The sequence below is a fragment of the Scyliorhinus torazame genome, chromosome 21 (assembly GCF_047496885.1).
Source record: "Scyliorhinus torazame isolate Kashiwa2021f chromosome 21, sScyTor2.1, whole genome shotgun sequence".
Lineage (NCBI taxonomy): Eukaryota > Metazoa > Chordata > Chondrichthyes > Carcharhiniformes > Scyliorhinidae > Scyliorhinus > Scyliorhinus torazame.
Genome location: NC_092727.1, coordinates 58159650 through 58181229, shown reverse-complemented (window position 1 = coordinate 58181229; position 21580 = coordinate 58159650). Strand labels below are relative to the sequence as shown.

The following is a 21580-nucleotide window of genomic DNA, read 5'->3' as shown; positions in this document are numbered from 1 at the left end:
CAAGCTGACTGACGCTTATCCTTGAACTGGTGTGTAGCATTGGAGGAAGTGTGATCATCATCAACAGCTGCCTTGCTATATCATTGCTACATTCCTCCGAAAGCTAGTGATTTGAAACAAACCTGTTGGACTTTAACCTGGTGTTGTAAGACTTCTTACTATGTTCCGAAAAGCAAACTTGCTTACTGTGGTGTGCTTAACGCTGTTTCTGCTTGTCCGTTCCCAGTCTCCCCCCCGACATGGAATCTGTCCAACCTCCTGGAGTTACTTTTCTCGCAGTATGTTTCCAGTTCTCCTGTCACATAGAATTGTTACTGCCAGCTGGCTTAGTAATCTATGAAGCTACGAACATTATTGTCTGGTAGATGGTTTAATCCTATCGCACTGGCCATTCGTACAACTGCCCTATCCAGCAAAGGGTCATTAGCTCGTGATCAGGAATGGGATCCTTTGTCAGAACTTTTTTTCCTTCCTAACCCAGTGCCGAAGTTGACTGTAAAGCTCTAATTGAGGTCAATTAACTACAGACCAAGGCTTGAATTTGGAACCTCCTGTTCACAAATATTAGTGGGCAGCACGGTAGCATTGTGGATAGCACAATTGCTTCACAGCTCCAGGGTCCCAGGTTCGATTCCGGCTTGGGTCACTGTCTGTGCGGAGTCTGCACATCCTCCCCGTGTGTGCGTGGGTTTCCTCCGGGTGCTCCGGTTTCCTCCCACAGTCCAAAGATGTGCAGGTTAGGTGGATTGGGCATGATAAAATTGCCCTTAGTGTCCAAAATTGCCCTTAGTGTTGGGTGGGTTACTGGGTTATGGGGATAGGGTGGAGGTGTCGACCTTGGGTGGGGTGCTCTTTCCAAGAGCCGGTGCAGACTCGATGGGCCGAATGGCCTCCTTCTGCACTGTAAATTCTATGAAAACTATGAAAACTATGAAACTATGAAAACTATTTCACAGCACTGGCCTTGCATCCATGAGAATTTGCTATTCAAGCAATTAATCAAATTAAAATGTTCACAGGAAGTTCAATGTGATCACAGTTAACCAGTGGAGCAGTTGCTTTGATTTAATTCAATTTAACCGTTGAAATTTTATGTAAAAAAGGTTTCACTGCCCATCATTGTACTTTGTAAATGGAACCATTATGTACAACACAGCAAATACATTCTACTTTATTTTGCTCGAGTCTTTCCAGAACAGCATTATACTCAGTGGAAGGATATTTCCTTTGGTGCCTATTGGCTTAAACTTCTCAAAGACAAGTCCAGAATCGAAATCCTCTGGCATTGGGAATTTACCTGAATCAGTACACTTCCTTCATGATTAAAAGTTTTAATTCGATTACCGCAGAGTTGGCTCCTTTTAAAAAGACAAGCTAATTTTCTTTAAATTTGCCCCTTTGCTTACATTCCCTGCTCTTGGAATCCTTGCAAATGCAGAAATATCCTTCTTGCCTCTTTGCAGCAGAGGGAGACATTCTTGATTGTTTTCAGTTTCTGATAGACATTGATCTCAGAACACGTGATTGACTCTGATCTCATGCCACTCCCCTTGTCCTGTAGCAATTGGGTGTATTGAGTAGACAAGCAATGGCAAAACACAACTAGAAGTCTGGGTTTTGAGGCTCCAGGTTCAGGATGCTTATTAATAAATAGTCCAATTGATAGATTGAGTTGAGTGGATTCCTGACTTGCCAATCTGCTGGTTGCACTTGAGAGACTTGGCTCCAAAGACTGCTGAAATGGAAGAAAATCTCCTTGAGGCTAGAGAAATTCTGTGCAATCTGGGCCCAGTGCTTGGCCCACTGCCAGCATGTGTCTAAGATAATCAGCAGCCTCCTGATAAGCACCTGAAGTGCTGTTCTCCCATCCTGCTCACTATCCCAAACTTGTTATGATCATTGCCAAAGCTTGCGAGCCCAATTAAGATGCTTTGGATTGGAGTTGTTTATTGTCACTTGTACCAAGATACAGTGAAAAGTATTTTTCTGCGAGCAGCTCAACAGATCATTAAGTACATGGCAAGAAAAGGAAATAAAAGAAAATGCATAATAGGGCAACACAAGTTACACAATGTAACAACATAACACCGGCATCGGGTGAAGCATACAGGGTGTAGTGTTAATGAAGTCAGTCCATAAGAGGGTCGTTTAGGACTCTGGTAACAGCAGGGAAGAAGCTGTTTTTGAGTCTGTTTGTGCGTGTTCTCAGATGTTTGTATCCCCTGCCTGATGGAAGAAGTTGGAAGAATGAGTAAGCCAGGTGGGAGGGGTCTTCGATTATGCTGCCCGCTTTCCCCAGGCAGCGGGAGGTGTAGATGGAGTCAATGGATGGGAGGCAGGTTCGTGTGATGGACTGGGCTGTGTTCACGACTCTTTGAAGTTTCTTGCGGTCTTGGGCCGAGCAGTTGCCATACCAGGCTGTGATGCAGCCAGATAGGATGCTTTCTATGATGCATCTGTAAAAGTTGGTAAGAGTTAATGTGGGCATGCCGAATTTCCTTAGTTTCCAGAGGAGGTATAGGCGCTGTTGTGCTTTCTTGGTGGTAGCATCGACGCCGGTGGTAGCATCAGCCACAGACACAATAGGTGAGTAGAGTCATGCACACCAGCACCACTATACCGCCTACAACTGTTTTCCAGGGTGCTCATCAACATAGGTATTCAGTTATGTTCATCCAATACAACAGTACCCCCTTGGGTAACTTACCTTACGATGAAGGCATCATCATGTTGTCATTAAAGAACAATTGCAGGAGAAAGAAGAGTGATGAAAAGGTGTGGCACACATGTTTCCCACAGCCCCCATCCCCTCAGTAAGCAGAATTGGGCTCAGTCTGTATTGCTCTGAAGAATGTCTGACTCTATTGCGTGGAAAAACAAGACTCTTTCTAATTAAATGACCAGAGTCATTGTCTTGGGAAGCAGGATCTAATCCTTTGACCTGATGTATTTTTCGCTTTGCATGCAAATTTAAAGATGGAAAGTGCATATCCAAGTATTGCTTGTGTTGCCATCCCTCCATTGCGATCCAGACCATGCTCAGGTAGACATGATCATGGGAGTAACACCAAATTCTGTGTATGAACACTAAACTAATACTATGTGATGCTTTAACTCTTGTACTGTCATATGTGCTGACACTAATTCTCAGACACTGGCATGATGGCTTGACATAGTGTTAGCAGCAAGCAACACAGTCGTTGGAGGTGAAACAGTTGTAACGGAAACAGTTCACCATCAGAAAACGGATGCAAGAATAGTGGATGAGCTGGCAGTTAAATAAAAACAGCATGTTCATAACTCTGGGATCATTACCTTAGCTGGTTTGAGAGCTAATGCAGCTGAAAATTACTGATGTATGAAGAGTGTGGGAGAAGTTGGTAACTGGAGTCAGATGCACATATGGGTGGTCTGATGTGGGTGTGAGAAACAGATTTACTAAGTCTGTGCAAAAGGTTAAAATATCGAGGTTTTGATCATTTATGTGCATCAGTGCTGGCAGGAGGTTGTAATGTTGGATTATTTTTAGTTGTTATGCCATTTAAACAAACAGTGTTTGGATTTTGACTTTGGGGCTAATTTTCACCTGTTTTCAAGTTAGGCAGTAGCAGTCTGAAAATCAGGGTACTCAACTTACGGCCTTATTCTCCCTGATATCCACCCCACTGCAAATTTTAGACATGCTGAGAAATTACTTTAACGTGTAAACCAGGGTCCCCGACCAATTAGTGGGAACAACACAATTTGTGGCAACATGGTGGCACAATGGTTAGCACTGCTGTCTCTCTGCACCAGGGACCTGGGTTCGATTCCCAACTCAGGTGACTGTTTGTGTGGAGTTTGTACATTCTTTGACCACTCTTTGGAGCACAATAAATCATTATTCTGTTAACTACTGTCCAAATAGCCTTTAGTTTTTCTTCTCAGAAAGCTTAAAAATTCCTGTCTTCTCTCGCTGTCACACACACAGCCTGAACACTCTCACTCTCAACTCCTGACTTTGTTTGTGTGATCACTGTCGCTGTGCAACAATTAAGCTTTTTCCACTTTTTATTTTGAACCGCTTTTAACCCTTCTCATTAACTTCAGGGGTTGTAAGACCTCATTAAAAATATTTACATACAAACAAACCGAAAAGAACTGAAACCTTTTTGTCACAATCCGGACTCAGGCACCGTGGTATATTTGTTTTTTAAAATAAATTTAGAGTACCCAATTCATTTTTTCCAATTAAGGGACAATTTAGCATGGCCAGTCCACCTACCCTGCACATCTTTGGGTTGTGGGGGCGAAACCAACACAAACACGGGGAGAATATGCAAACTCGACACGGACAGTGACCCAGAGCCGGGATCGAATTCGGGACCTCGGCACCAAGAGACAGCAGGGCTAACCCACTGCGCCACCGTGCTGCCCGTAAGGTATATTTGTGAGGTGGACGCCTCACAAATGGATTGTGATTAAAGCTTGGGCAACCCATTGGAGTTCTTGGATGAAATTTAGAAGATGATCACAGAATTGTTGTCGCACGGAAGGAGGCCATTTAGCCATTGTGTCTACACTAGTCCCCAAAAGGGTGGCACATGGTTAGCACTGCTGCCTCACAGCGCAGGGCACCGGATTCAGTTCCTGCTCCAGACTGTGTGGAGTTTGCACTTTCATTCCTGTGTCTACGTGGGTTTCCTCCGGGTATTCTGATTTCCTCGCTGTCCAAAAATGCGCAACTTAAGTGGATTGGCCATGCTAAATTGCCCCTTAGGGTGGGGTTGCAGGAATAGGGTGCGGGCTTGGGCCTGGGTGGGGTGGTCTTTCGAAGGCTGGTCTTTCGAACAGTTTAGCTCAGTTGTCTGGACAGCTGGTTGGTGAATACAGAGCCAGGCCAGTGAAGGATTTCTACCATTCGGTGACCAGCAGCACTTTGCGATTACTGGAACTCAGTAGAAATTTAAGTTAAAACTTCTCAGGTGCCAATAGGAATTGTTTTATTTGTCTTCTATTGATTACAATTTGAAAGTCATTTAAAAGGCAATTCGTAGACAATTTGAAGCTTTCAAAGAATCACAGACATTATCTTGCTTAGGCAAACAGCTCGACAATAACTTTTTTTTTAAAAAGTCAAAGTCTGAAAATCAAATATGAAAAAGAGAGAGAGAGAGCTAATCTTCAGCTTCAAACCAACAAAACAAAAACTAACATTCTACCACTAAACCTAATGCAAATCTAATCTAAAACTAAACTCCAACTAAACTCAAAAAACTAAAACTAAAACTCAAAATGGCGGGCCGAAACTTCTTCAGTTATACTCTTTCATATCTGTCTTAAGTCATCTAATCACACCCCAATATAATCCTAATTGGTTTCGGTTAGACTCAAACACATTTGATTTGACGGTAAGCCGTCCATCTTCAATCTGTAACATTACTTCTAATTTTTCCGTATCTGCATACTTGTGTATGTTAAGGAATGCGATATTCTGCTTTGTCTTTACCAGCAAAAAACTGGTTTTATGCTGGCTTGGCTCTCATAACACTGGAGACTTCATGTAATCTCTTCATGCAATGCTGGACAATGATTTGCAAAATGTAAATTGTTATGTTTTGAGAATGTTCGAATCAAATATTTTGATTTGATGTTTTATAAACTGTCCATTAAAATGTTTCAGCCTGTATAAGTTATGGAATGTGGTTCACGCTGTAATCACTAATGGCCCAAAATGAGAATAGTAGAGCCTTTAAGTTACTGGATTCTTGTCACCTCGTTGCCATGGAATTCAGCCCTTGTCCTTGAAGAAATGTAATTAAAAGTGTTTGTTTTATCAAACTTCGGTGTTACTTTAAAACTATGTAAAATGAATTTGCAGAATATGTGTCTCTTCAATCCTTAATTTAAAACTGGGGCTTAATATTTACACTTAAACAGCTATCTTTTACCTACAGTAGGTGTATTAGAAATACCTGGCTTCTACAACCAGCAGCGCAGGTTCAATTCCCATACCGGCTGAGATCATTCATGAAGGCCCAGCCTTCTCAACCTTGCCCCTCGCCTGAAGTGTGGTCAACCCCAGGTTAAATCACCACCAGTCAGCTCTCCCCCTCAAAGGGTGAGCCTATGGTCATCTGGGACTATGGCACCATTATTATCATGTATGGTAATAATATTATATCCATTCTGTCTAAATCAGATAAAGACGCACAAAGATCCATCGGAATTATTCACAAAGCCTTAAAAGTAGCAGTGCTGTATCTTAGTATAAAATATCCCATCAAAGCATTGGAGTTCATTCTTACAGAAATAGAATCAAAAACAGAAAAGGTATGTTAAATTTGTAAAGAACTTTGGTTAGACTACACTTGGAGTACTGTGCACAGTTCTGGTCTCCATATCACAAAAAGGATATCGAAACTCTGAGCAAAGTGCAAAAGAATTTTACAAGATGATGCCATAACTGAAATTCTCAGGAGATATTGAACTGGCTGAGGCCAGTTTTTCGAATAAAGAGACTACTGAGGGTGATTAGATGAAAATCTTTAAAACTATAAAAGGGTTTGATTGGCCATATGTAGAGAAGATGTTTCTACTTGTCAGGGAGTCCATAAATATAAAGTAGTCAGCAAGAAATCCAACTTGCGAATTCAGGAGTAATCTTTTTACTGAGAATGGTGAGAATGTGGAACTCACTACCACAGGAGTAGTTAAAGCCTAACGTCCAATTAAGAGGGAAGCTGGAAATGTATTTGAGGAAGGAAGAAACAAAATGATAGGTTGATAGGATGTGATGAAATGAGATGGAATCTCAAATGTTGCAATGTGGAGCTCAAATGGTGGCACAGACATGTTGGACAAATGTGTTGTTTATACCATATAATTCTATTTACAAATTAATGGAGGTGTGTTTGGAAATACCTGTTTGATTCTCAAGGAGCCAAAGAAATCCATGGTTGTGAATCATTCCGAGAAATGTTAAGAATGTGCAGGAGTGACAGCACATCCTATGGCACGAACCAGCAACAGTACACACACAGCATGCTGAGGCATGAGCATCTCCCAGGTAAATGACTGTGTGGTGAGAGATTGTCATTTCTACACTATGGCAGGCTGCAGAAAGAATGGGCTTCAATAATAGTGAGGAGGTGGTTTGGGGAGTCTCCCATTTATTCTGAAATCCTAAGTGATAAATAGTTTAATCATTCTGAGACGGTGCAGTCTGGCTCCCTGTATCCCATGCAGTTTCACTTCCAGTTCCAGAGCTTTAACCGGGTTGTTTGGCTGGCCACACGCCAGTCTGAAAGCATCAGATGAGTGTCTCACGTCCTTCGTGTCATTGACACACTGGTAGTATGGTTATGTTTGTCAACATCTGTGGTTGTTGTGATTCACAATGGAGTCAGTCACTCTGACGTGAGATTTGTCTCCGAATCATGATTCATTTTTGCTCTGGCCTGTTCTAACCACACCATCAAACCTGCCTGCTTCACTCATAGAATGCCAAGTGGGGAATTTGAGTGATTTCCACTGGTAATGTCGGACAAACATCACTGCTGCTGTGACTTGTTTTGACGTTCTCTTGCAGTAAAGGCAGGTTTGGAATTTTTGAAGAATTCTAGTAATGTGTTTTACATTCGTAATGGTCAAATATTACTCATCTTTATTAGTGTCACAAGTAGGCTTACATTAACACTACAATGAAGTTACTATGAAAATCCCCTAGTCGCCACACTCCAGCGCCTGTTCGGGTACTGGGAGGGAGAATTCTGAATGTCTAATTCACCTAGCAAGCACGTCTTTTGGGACTTGTAGGAGGAAACCGGAGCACGCGGAGGAAACCCACACAGACACGGGGAGAATGTGCAGACTCCACACAGACAGTGACCCATTCGGAAATCGAACCTGGGACCTTGGCGTTGTGAAGCAACAGTGCTAACCACTGTACTACTGTGCCGCCAATGATCTTCGCTTCATATTGAGAGGCTATGTGATAATGCACTTGCAGTTATTAGAGGTAGCTTTCTACTGCACAAAAACAGAGGCCGTTTTGACAAGGAAATTCTATTTCACTATATTCCTTCCCTGCTCCTTAGCCCCTTCCCGTCGCGCTGTCCGACCCGCGCTGTCCGACCTGTCCCCTCGCGCTGTCCGACCTCTCCCCTCGCGCTGTCCGACTTTTCCCCTCGCGCTGTCCGACCTGTCCCCTCGCGCTGTCCGACCTGTCCCCTCGCGCTGTCCGACCTGTCCCCTCGCGCTGTCCGACCTGTCCACTCGCGCTGTCTGACCTGTCCCCTCTCGCTGTCTGACCTGTCCCCTCTCGCTGTCTGACCTGTCCCCTCTCGCTGTCTGACCTGTCCCCTCTCGCTGTCTGACCTGTCCCCTCGCGATGTCCGACCTGTCCCCTCGCGCTGCCCGACCTGTCCCCTTGCGCTGTCTGACCTCTCCCCTCGCGCTGTCCGACCTCTCCCCTCGCGCTGTCCGACCTCTCCCCTCGCGCTGTCCGACCTCTCCCCTCGCGCTGCCCGACCTCTCCCCTCGCGCTGTCTGACCTCTCCCCTCGCGCTGTCTGACCTCTCCCCTCGCGCTGTCCGACCTGTCCCCTCGCGCTGTCCGACCTGTCCCCTCGCGCTGACCGACCTGTCCCCTCGCGCTGTCTGACCTCTCCCCTCGCGATGTCCGACCTCTCCCCTCGCGCAGTCAGACCTGCCTCCTCGCGCTGTCAGACCTGCCTCCTCGCGCTGTCAGACCTGTCGCCTCGCGCTGTCCGACCTCTCCCCTCGCACTGCCTGACCTCTCCCCTTCCCTCACACTGTCCCAAGTTTTTCATTCCAGTCCTCTATGCTGTCTCTTCTCTCCCCACCTCCTGTATTGACCATTTTCGCCAACTTGTTCCTGGCATTGACCCCTTCCCCTTTCCTCCCTGCTCTATCTAATCTTCCCAAGTCCCAAACTACCTGATTGTCTTTCCTTTCTCCTGTCGTATCTCTTTCCGCTCTCTCCAATGGCCTGATTTTCTCTTACCAGTGCTCATTTCCCTCCCTCACCCCACACTATTCATTTTGTCCCTGAAATGTAAGGAAAGAGTAAAAATGGCGACTGAAATTATTCTCCCAAAACTTGGCAAAATACCAGGGAATTAAACTGTTATTTATTTGAATCAGGGTTCAAAATACATGGGGGAAGTGGGCAGTTCTTCACCGATTGCCCTGAAATGACCTCAAAATTTCAATCACGGGTGACTAATGAAAGACAAGTTGCCCCTATTTGTATAACCGACAGAATCTGAGGAGCTGCTCTTCTGTTGCAGAGAAAAGTACAGCTATTCGACCTTTAGTGTACTTCACTCTTCCACTCACGAGAAACCAGATGATGAGTAAAAAAACTAGTCCTTTATTACAATGTATGGCAAGGACTATTGGCATTCCAAATTGGGACAGCAGAGAGCACAGATTCAAGGATAGTACAGACAGTTATACGTCGAGATTCGATTACAAGAAAGTAGCATTTGACAATCATTTGCTACTAGTTTTTTTTAAAATAAACATTTTATTGAGGTATTTATGATTTTATAACAATAACAAGAAACAGTGTACATACAAATATAAACATAGTACAAAGGCCGTCTTCCTCCCTCACAGGTCCACATTTGTTACTAGTGAACCATATCTAATTATAACTATCGATTATGGTTACATCATGCATGGTATATGAGAATAATTAATCAATCACATTAAAGGTCCGCATGCTTAATTAAACTATCTAATCATTACAAAGGCACGCATGTTGGCTTGCAATTAGTGATATCGGTGGTCCAATATCTGGAGTGCTGTTTAATGGCTCCTCTCAAGGCATGGATGCTATCATCCCTCCCTGCTTTTATCGGCAGACATCCTGGAGTCATAGCAACTGATACGCTGCACCACATTGTAGAATATACCTTGAATGTTAACACCTGCAGATTTCATGCCTGGAAGCTGGCCCCAACTAACAGATTGTCCTTGTGATGTCTTTTTACAATTTGGCAAGTCTCTCAGAACTGAATATTTTAACTTTTCCAGTAAATAATGGAACTAGAATTTTTAAACTGGTTGCAGTGTAATATCTAAAGATGCCCAAATTGTCCTCTTCACTTCCAATCCAGAATTTCCAGCCTCCCCATTATCCTCCAGAGACAGCATATGTGATTCCGGCAAAATGCTGAAATCATTTGGGGAAGAAAATTATTGTAACCTGGGGCCTGGACTGTCCAGAGAGTAGCAGAGCGCAGTTTATTTTTTATTAATTTTTGTGGGATATTGGCATCGTTGACTAGGCCAGCATTCATTGCCCAATCCTACTTGCCCTTCAGAAGGTGGTGGTGAGCTACCTTCTTGAACCGCTGCAGTTCCTGAGGTGTAGGTACATCTGCTGTCCTGTTTGGGAGGGAGTTCCAGCGACAGTGAACGAACGGTGATATATCCTAGTCCACGTTTGACCTGCTGCCATGAGACTTCTTGAGGTCCAAATCTGATGTTGCAAAATCCCAGAGCAACTCCCTTCCGATTGTATGCCACTGTGCTGCCACCTCTAGTGGGTTTGTCCTGTTGGTTGGCAAGGTGGGATGGTGATATCTGGGACAGTGAAAGGTATGATTCGGGGAGTGTGACTATATAAGGCTGTTGTTTAACTGGTCTTTGGGATAGGTCTTCCAGTTCCAGGGCAAGCCTCCAGACACCAGTGATGCGGACTTTGCAGGGTCGACAAGGCTGGTTTTGTCTTTGTTGTTTTCAGGACCTAGATCAATGCCAGATTTTCAGTCTGATGTCATTCCTTTTTAATCACGGTTTATAGTTGTTTGACACAACTGAGTGACTTGTTAGGGCATTTAAGAGGGCACTTAAGAGGCAACCACATTGCTGTGGATCTGGGGTCACAGGCCATACTAGGTAAAGATGGTAGATTTTCTTCCCTAAAGGACATTAGTGAACAAGGTGGATTTTTACAACAATTGACAATGGCTTCACAGTCACTATTACCAAGATTAGCTTGTATTTCCGTATTTATCCATTGAATTTGAGTTTCACCAGCTGCCACGGTGAGATTTGAATGTGTGTGTGTATTCAGAGGCTGGAACTCTGGATTACCACTACATCACAGCCTCTCCCTAAATTCTGGATTACAGACATGAGGAAGAAGCTGTTCTGCCTGCATCTTATAAAAACAAACAAAGTCTCGCCATTGGGCCCGTTTTACAAATTGATTGGTGACATGTACTGATACAATTCACTTTTTTAAAAAGCACTTGGGTTTAGCATCTTAAAATAAATTCAAAGGCTGAATTTTGTTATGCCTTTGTTTCCAATTACAGCACAGTCTGTCTTTTTGTAAAAAATAAACTTGCCAAGTTTTGTCCAGTGACCTCTGGTCCGAAGTCCCAGTCTCAAAATTAGCTCTTTTTATCTTTAAATTGATTGAATTGAGGCCTGTTAAGGCAACTGGAGAGCCATGGAGATCCATGTTCAAAATGTGTTTTAAGATTCCTGTCTCCTTACAGCCTCATTTAAAATCTTTGGTTTGCTTTCTCAATGAGACCCTGCACACCATTTTGTTGGTCCCATGTTACAGCAACTACTGTGGCAGCTACGTTTCCTCTCCTAGCTTGGAAAATGGATAATTTGGAGAAATATTTGCAATTATAACCTAACATTTACCAAGAGGTCTGCGTGCAGGATGGTACCAAGGTGAAAAGAGTAAAAAAAGATGAGCAAAGAGAGGGACACTGAGAGTGGGACCAGGGTGATGAAAGAGCACAAGAAAGAGTGAAACTGAAAATGGAGTCGTGGGATAAAAGAACATGAGAAAGAGAGGGGAGGATAAAGGGAAAAGAGGCTGAGAGCAGAGCCTAGAGGATGAAAGAGCAAAAATGAGAGTGGAGACGGGTGATGCGCTATCAATTACAACGAGAAGAGAGTAGAGAGTAATCAAGGCTTTATTACGCAGAGATGTGTTACCTCCTACAGCTGCTGCCAAAATGGCTGCAGCTCGGCGAGCACACACATTTATACTCCGCCTACTGGGCGGAGCCAGCAGGCAGGGATCTATCCCCGTACCTGTACAGGAGCCTTACCGTATTACATCTCATTTATGTACTATATACAAACAGTGGTGACTCCCACATTCACCCCCTGTTAAAAAAGAGTCCAGCGGGGGTGGTGGAAAACTATTTACATGTAAGTGAGCATTTTTAAAGTGTACAGTTCTGGAAAAGTTCACAAATTCAGCCGGTCGGGTGCCTTGATCCTCCGTTGTGAGTGCCGCAGTCCCGGTGGCGATGCAGGCGCCGGCTTGGTCGCCGGTGACTCCGGGAGTGTGTAGTCCTCATCTTCATCCCCGGGTGGAACCAATGGGAGGACGGATCGTCCTGGAGCGGGTGGCTGTGGTGAGGTGCACTGGGGGGAGGATGGGTGGCGCCGGGGCAGTTGGGGGGTGGGGGGGGGGGACCCAGCTGGTGCCAGGTCCCTGAGGGAGACTGTGTCCTGGCAGCCGTCGGGGTACGCCACGTAGGTGTACTGCGGGTTTGCATGGAGTAGCTGTACCCTCTCGACCAATGGGTCCGCCTTGTGGAGCCGCACGTGTTTGCGGAGAAGAACGTGTCCTGGAGCTGCCAGCCACGTTGGGAGCGAAACCCCGGAGGTGGACTTCTGTATCGGGGTGGGTGAAGCTCTCCGTGCTCCCGGAGTCGAAAGGGAAGGTGTCTTGTGGCCATCGACTTTCACCATCGTTGTCGCGATTGCGAGGTTGTGTGGCCGGGACTGGTCAAGCGTGATGGAGGCGAGCTGTGGCTGGTGTTGGTGGGCCCCGGGCTGGTCGGTGGCGGTTGCAGACGATGAGTGGCCCGATGAGGTGCCCAATGAGCAGGGGCCCTGAGGCGCCGGCCAAAATGGCGCCGACGATGGCGGCGTGAAAGATGGCGGCGCCCACGGGCCGCACGAGGTCTGATGGGGAGAAGATGGCGCCGCCCACGGGCTGCACGTGTTCTGATACGAGGAAGATGGCAGCGCCCACGGGCCGCACGTGGGTTGCGGGGACAAAAATGGCGTCGCCCACGGGTCGCAAGTGGGGGGTGCAGGAACAATGGGCCTTGTTACAGCGGCGATCTACCGGGCCTGGCACACCGCAGCAAAATGTCCCTTCTTCCCGCAGGCCTTGCAGATTGTGATCCGTGCCGGGCAGCGCTGCCGGGGGTGCGTTGTCTGCCTGCAGCAATAGCACTTGGGGCCCCCCGGGGTTGGCTGCCTGCCGCGCGGCGCAGGCTTGGGGTTGGCTGGGGGTGGTCGCTGGAGGGGTATGCGATGTCCAGGAGGGGGGGCGCCGTGCTGTCAGGGGTGTACGCTTGTACATTACGGGAGGCTACCGTTAGCGAGGTCGCGAGTTTCTTGGTCGCTGCAAGGTCGAGCATACCCCCTTCTAAGAGGCGCTGGCGGATGTACGCCAACCCTATGCCCGTAACGAAAGCGTCCCTGATTAAGAGTTTGGTATGTTCAACGGCCGAAACTGCCTGGCAATCGCAGTTCCTTGCCAGGGTGTGCAGGGCACGCCAGAAACTTCCAATGACTCACCAGCGAGTTGTTGCCGTGTGGGCAGGAGGTGCCTGGCATAGAGTTTGTTGATTGGCCGGGTGTAGTTCTCTTTCAGAAGCGCCATGACCTCAGTGTAGTTGGGAGCGTCCCGGATAAGTGGAAAAATATCGGAGCTCAACCGTGTGTACAGGATCTGGAGTTTCTGTGCTTCTGAGGGTTGTTCTGTCGCTGATCCGATGTAGGCTTCAAAGCAAGCTAGCCAGTGGTTGAAGGCCGACGTGGCGTTGTATGCTTGAGGGTGGAGCTGCAGGTGATCTGGCTTGATGCGTAGGTCCATCACTATAAAATCTCTGCTTAATAAATTGATGCACTATCAATTACGACGAGACGAGAGTAGAGAGTAATCGAGGCTTTATTACGCAGAGATGTGTTGCCTCCTACAGCTGCTGCCGAAATGGCTGCAGCTCGGTGAGCACACACATTTATACTCCGCCTATTGGCTGGAGCCAGTAGGCAGGGATCTACCCCGTACCTGTAGTACAGGAGCCTTACCGTATTACATCTCATTTGTGTACTATATACAAACAGTGGTGACTACCACAAAGGGGAAATAAAAGAGTGCGAGAAGGAGCGAGACTAAGAGCGGAGCCCGCAAGATAAAAGAGAGCGAGGAAAAGCGAGACTGAAAGCAGAGCTGGGAGACAAAAGAGTGTAAGGAAAAGCGAGATTGAGTGTGGAGCTGGGTGATAAAAGGACGTGAGAAAGTGTATGAGAAAGAGCGAAACTGAGAGCCGGGCCGGGAGACAAAAGAATGCGAGGAAAAGTGAGACTGAGAGCAGAGCTGGGGGACAAAGGAGCACAAGAGTGTATGCCAGGTGATAAAAGAACCCGCGAAAGAGCGAGACTGAGTGGAGCCGGGGAGATAAAAGAGCAAGAGAAAGAGTGAGACTGAGAGCGGAGCCAGGAAATTAAAAGGGAAGCGTGCAATGCGAAATTGAGTAGAGCCATGAGATAAAAGAACGCAAGGGAGAGCGAGACTAAGCATGGAGCCAGGAGACAAAAGAGCATGAGAAAGAGCGAGACTGAGAGTGTAGCTGTGGAGGTAAAAGAACGGGAGGTCAGAAACTGGCCATTTGTAGTGGGGAACAAAGAAATGGCTAACCTGATTGGATCTCATAGAAACCTATAAAATTCAAAATGACGAGACAGAGTGAATGCAGGATGTTCCAGACGATGGATTTCCAGAGCCAGGTGTCACAGTCTAAGAACAAAGAACAAAGAAAAGTACAGCACATGCCGTATGCCTTCTTGACTACCTTCTCCACCTGTGTTGCCTCTTTCAGTGACCAGTGGACCTGTACACCTAGATCTCGCTGACTTTCAATACTCTTGAGGGTTCTACCATTCACTGTATATTCCCTACCTCATTAGACCTTCCAAAATGCATTACTTCACATTTGTCCAGATTAAACTCCATCTGCCCTCTCTCCGCCCAAGTCCCCAAACAATCTAAATCCTGCTGCATCCACTGACAGTCCTCATCGCTATCCGCAATTCCACCAACTTTTGTGTCGTCTGCAAATTTACTAATCAGACCAGTTACATTTTCCTCCAAGTCATTTATATATACTACAAACAGCAAAGGTCCCAGCACTGATCCTTGCGGAACACCACTAGTCACAGCCCTCCAATTAGAAAAGCATCCTTCCATTGCTACTCTCTGCCTTCTATGACCTAGCCAGTTCTGTATCCACCTTGCCAGTTCACCCCTGATCCCGTGTGACTTCACTTTTTGTACTAGTCTACCATGAGGGACCTTGTCAAAGGCCTTACTGAAGTCCATATAGACAACATCCATTGCCCTACCTGCATCAATCATCTTTCTGACCTCTTCGAAAAACTCTTAGTGAGACACGACCTCCCCTTCTAGCCTCCGTCAGTATTCTGGGGTAGATCCCATCAGCCCCTGGGGACTTATCTACCTTAATATTTTTCAAGACGCCCAACACCTCGTCTTTTTGGATCTCAATGTGACCCAGGCTATCTACACACCCTTCTCCAGACTCAACATCCACCAATTCCTTCTCTTTGGTGAATACTGATGCAAAGTATTCATTTCGTACCTCGCCCATTTCCTCTGGCTCCAAACATAGATTCCCTTGCCTATCCTTCAGTGGGCCAACTCTTTCCCTGGCTACCCGCTTGCTTTTTATGTACATATTAAAGCCTTGGGATTTTCCTTAACCCTATTTGCCAATGACTTTTCGTGACCCCTTCTAGCCCTCCTGACTCCTTGCTTAAGTTCCTTCCTACTTTCCTTATATTCCGCACAGGCTTCGTCTGTTCCCAGCCTTTTAGGCCTGACAAATGCCTCCTTTTTCTTTTTGACGAAGCCTACAATATCTCTCGTTATCCAAGGTTCCCGAAAATTGCCGTGTTTATCCTTCTTCCTCACAGGAACATGCCGATCCTGAATTCCTTTCAACTGACACTTGAAAGCCTCCGACATGTCAGATGTTGATTTACCCTCAAACATCCGCCCCCAATCTAGGTTCTTCAGTTCCCGCCTAATATTGTTATAATTAGCCTTCCCCCAATTTAGCACATTTACCCTAGGACCACTCTTATCCTTGTCCACCAGCACTTTAAAACTTACTGAATTGTGGTCACTGTTCCAGAAATGCTCCCCTACTGAAACTTCTACTACCTGGTCGGGCTCATTCCCCAATACCAGGTCCAGTACAGCCCCTTCCCAAGTTGGACTGTCTACATATTGTTTTAAGAAGCCCTCCTGGATGCTCCTTACAAACTCTGCCCCGTCTAAGCCCCTGGCACTAAGTGAGTCCCAGTCAATATTGGGGAAGTTGAAGTCTCCCATCACCACAACCCTGTTGTTTTTACTCTTTTCCAAAATCTGTCTACCTATCTGCTCCTCTATCTCCCGCTGGCTGTTGGGAGGCCTGTAGTAAACCCCCAACATTGTGACTGCACCCTTCTTATTCCTGATCTCTACCCATATAGCCTCACTGCCCTCTGAGGATATGGGATGAACCAATTAGGATTGAGATGAAGAGAAATTTCTTCACCCGGAGAGTGGCGAGTCACTGGAACTCACTTCCGGAGAAAGCAGTTGAAGCCAAAACATTGCATATTTTCGAGGTTGGTAGATTTAGCTCTTGGGGATAAAGGAGTCAAAGTATATGGGGGCAAAGCATGAACAGGATATTGAGTTGAATGATCATCCATAATCATAATAAATGGTGGGGCAGGCTCGAAGGGCCGATTGGCCTTTACTCCTATTTTCTATGTTTCTAAGAGTGGATGGCATGATTCTAAGAGTGAGGATAAGTGCAATCATAAGGAAAAGGTCTGAATTTTCAAAGTTGCAGAGGCAGTTGGACCTGGATCGAGAAGTCCCACCCGCATGTCCAACAGAACCCATTTTTGGCAGGAGGGGAAAGGGAGTTATTCACACATAGGGGAAACCCAAGCTCAGCAGGGTCATTTCAACACTGATGAATTCAAACACCCTACGTTTACTGCAGGAAGGGCCTTTACCCACAGTGTGGGAATCACAAATGTTTAGAGTAAACACAAATACTTTTGAAGGACGTAGAATGTCTGCCGAACTTTAAAGCGTTGAGGTTAATTAAGTTCTTAGCTTTTTAAAAATTTAAAATGTCTGCCTGTGTTGGATAGATAAAAAAAGTTATTGAAATTCCCAGTCATTTAAACTAGGCTGTCTGTGAGAGTTTTTTTAAAAAAACCATCTTGACCAGCACTTAAAATGGAGCTGACTGCTCACTTCAAATTTGATTTGTGTTATGAGGAAATTTGTGTTACGTCAAAATTCAGCTTCTCACTGTCGGCCTCGGTATCTCTCCTCGTGATTCCAGAAGGCTATGGAAATTTAAACACGGAGAAAGAGGGAAAGAAAGGTTTGCATTTATGTAGTCCCTTTTACATGATGTTTCACAGACCGCAAACCGCTTTTGAAGGTTCATCAAGGGGAGGTCATTGGAATTCTTTGAGGAGGTAATGAGGAAGTTAGATAAAGGGGAGCCAGTGGATGTGATCTATTTAGATTTCCAGAAGGCCTTTGACAAGGTGTCGTGCAGCAGGTACAGGAGGCTACTAAATAAGATAATAGCCCATGGTGTTAGAGGCATGGTACGGGCATGGATAGAGGTTTGGCTGAGTGGCAGAAGTCAGAGAGTGGAGATAAAGGCAGCCTGTGACTAGTGGTATTCCACATGGGTCAATGTTGGGATCACAACTATTCAAGATATACATTAACCATCTGTAAGAAGGAATTGAGGGCATTGTTGCTAAGTTGGTCGATGATAAGATATGAAGAGGTAGTATTGAGGAAGCGGGGAAACTGCCAAAGAACTTGGACAGGCTAGGAGAGTGGGCTGTTATGGGCCAGGGGTTAGAGAACCCCAAAGTGTATATGGAATTCACCTGACCCACAACTTTTAATAGGTTGTGGTATGGGGACCACACGGCCCACTCTACAGATGTGGCACAGCAAAAAAAGGAAAACTACTTTTTAAAGCAAAACAATGTTTATTCTATGAACTCAAGTTAATCTTTTAAAACATACAGTGAAAATCCTTGCTACCATCAATTCAGATACAACCCCCAAAGGATACAACACCAAGCAATCCTTAATAACTTCACAAACAACATCCAGAAGACGAAAGAAACACCTTTTAACAGAAGCACATTAGGTTTACATTCACTACTGAGAACATCTATAATTCTGAATTCACCAAATCATCAAGAGATAGTCTTTTCATGGCAGAGTGATCAATAGTGCACCTGCTCTGTCTGGCTTCAGCTCCAACACTGAAAACAAAACTAAAACACACCCTGCAGCAAACAGCCTAAAACGAAAGTAAAAAGCTGACAGACAGCCCAGCTCCACCCACACTCTGACATCACTGATAATCACCCATTTCTTAAAGGTACATTTCTTAAACACCCATTTCTTAAAGGTACTCTTACATGACACTTCTCCCCCCCCCCCAGAAAAAAAAATAAACAATCAACTTCAAGTTGGTTTCATTTTTCACCTTTTCACCATCCTTTAAGAAATTCACACAGTAAATATACTTTATCGTTTCAAAAAAACAACACCCGCAAGCAAACAGGTATAATAATATCGTCCATTTTTGTTCGTTCTTCCTCCAACTGAAAACCTTCTCGATTGACAGTCTCTTTGGACAAGAAGGTCTCTGCACGATCCATCCATTTCTCTATGCCTCAGCATTTCTCTTTAAAGTCAGATACTTTAGTTCAATCTGACCACAGAGTCCCTTGCAATTCTCCAACACATGAGCATTGGTTATCACAGCTTTCAGGCTGTCAAATGCTTGTTGAAAGTCAGCTGTCCACTGGAATTTTCGACGTTTCTTCAAGTCTATCAGTGGAGCAACCACGCTACAAAAATGTTTCACAAATTTTCGATCAAATCCCCTCATGCCAAGAAATCACATTATTTCCCTTCATCTTGAGGGTATTGAAAACTCCTCAATAACTGTTGGTTTCACATCCCATGTGACCATTCGACCGTGTCCGATTGTATGGCCAAGGAAAGCGATTTGGGCTTTTCCAAATTCACTTTTGGCTAGGTTTACCACCAAATCCAAAGTCGATCGAATAACTCCCATCAGATGTTTTAAATGTTCTTTCCATATCTGGCTGAAAATTACCAGATCGTCGATGTATACCGCACAATTGGGTAATCCTGAAACAAATTTCTTAGTTAACCGTTGAAATGTGGTCGGGGCGTTTTTCATGCCAAATGGCATAACTTTGAATTAGTATATACCATCTGGAGTCACAAAACCTGAAATCGCCTTCTCCCTTTCGGATAAAGGTACCTGCCAGTATGCTTTAAGTAAATCCCGTTTGGACATAAAAGCTGATTTTCCCACTTTCTCAATGCAATCCTCCAAACATGGGATAGGATAAGAGTCCGTTCTTGTAACTGCATTAACCTTTCTATAGTCCACACACAACCGTTGGGTACCATCTGGTTTTGGTACCATCAATATAGGTGAGCTCCATTGGCTGCAACCCACTTCAGTTATGCCATTTTGAAGCATACTCTCAATCTCTGTGTTAACTTGTGCCAATTTTAACGGGTTAAGTCTGTACGGATGTTGTTTGATCGGAACAGTCTTTCCCACATCTACATCATGAATAGCCATTTTAGTACTTCCCAATTTATCTCCACAAACTTGCCCATGTGATAACAATAACTCTTTCAGGTCAGTCCGTTTATCCTCTGGAAGGTAACTTAACAGTTTATCCCAATTTTTAAGAACATCCTCGTTTTCCAATTTAATTTGAGGTATGTCAAGTTCACAGTCATCTGGATTTGGTTTGTCACTTTGAGTTAGAATCATTAAAACCACCTCCTTTTTCTCTCCTTCCCTTTCAAAGTACCTTTTAAGCGTATTCACATGACACACTCGGTGAGTCTTCCTTCTATCTGGTGTTTTTACCACATAATTCACCTCACTTAATTTCCTTTCAATCTGATTAGGTCCACAAAACCTAGCTTTTAAAGGTTCACCTATCACTGGTAACAATACTAAAACTTTATCTCCACAGGCAAAACTACGAACTTTGGATTTCTTGTCCGCTACCCGTTTCATCACATTTTGTGCAACTTTCAAATGTTGTCTCGCCAATTCACCTGCTCTATTTAATCATTCCCTAAAATTTGACACGTAATCCAACAATGTAATTTCCGATTTCTCACTCACCAATTTTTCCTTAATCAATTTAAGTGGTCCTCTTACCTCATGACCAAAATTAGTTCAAAAGGACTAAATTTGGTTGACTCATTAGGAGCATCCCTAATTGCAAACAATACGAATGGAATTCATTTCTCCCAATCCTCTGGATAATCGTGACAAAACGCTCTCAACATTGTCTTTAATGTCTGATGCCACCTTTCTAACACTCCCTGCGATTCTGGATGATACGCAGTTGATAAAAATTGTTTTATTCCAAAGCTATCTATAACTTCTTTCAATAACCTGGAGGTAAAATTTGATCCTTGATCCGATTGTATTTCGGTGGGTAGTCCATATCTAGTAAAGAATTTAAGTAACTCTTCCACAATCTTTTTAGCAGTAGTATTACGTACTGGAATGGCCTCTGGAAACCGAGTAGACACATCCATTATCGTCAAAAGATACTGATTACCACTTTTCGTTTTCTGAAGCGGTCCTACGCAATCAATTAGGACCCTTGCAAAAGGTTCCTCAAATGCTGGAATGGGTAAGAAGGGTGCTGGTTTTATCACTGCTTGAGGTTTCCCTGTCAATTGACATGTGTGATATGATCGACAAAATTTAACTAAATCTTTATGTAGTCCAAGCCAATAAAAATGTTTCTGGATTTTACCTTGTTCCCAAATGACCTCCCACTGGTACCTCATGTGCAACTTGCAACACCTTCTTTCTATACCCTAACGGCAATACTACTTGATGAACTTCTGCCCACTTTTCATCCGCCTGCATATGTAAAGGTCTCCATTTTCTCATCAAGACATACCTTTTACGGTAATAACACTCTGGTATACACTCAGATTCCTCTTCCGTGTATGCTTTCTCATACATCCGTTTTATTTCCATATCTTTTTGTTCTAACTCCGCCAATTTTCCTGAACTAAAAATAACCGCCTCATCCTCCACCTGTTCTTGTTCTTTTTCAACCATCTAATCAAAAATCGTTTCTGATAAGTGCACTTCAACTTCATCTTCACTCTTTGATTTCTCCTCTTGTCTTAACCTGTGACTTTGCAACCTTGTTACCACACAGTCCGGAAAAATCCCAGGATATTCATCCTTCAACACTTTAGTTGCCTGGTTTTCCACTGGCTTATCAACCACAGTAGGCATCACTCCCACCTCCGATCCAGCTATATCATTACCCAAGATAAACTGCATTCCTGGACAAGATAATTTCTCTATTTCTCCTACTACCACTTCACCACTCTTCATGGGACTTTGCAA

At 44.7% G+C, this 21580-nt stretch overlaps 1 protein-coding gene across 9 annotated transcripts in view; it reads left to right on the top strand.

The window, feature by feature from the left end:
* The window catches only part of LOC140398303 (rho GTPase-activating protein 32-like), a 792529-nt gene that overhangs the window by 625980 nt on the left and 144969 nt on the right, over positions 1-21580 (top strand). The gene's annotated exons all lie outside the window — the stretch shown is intronic.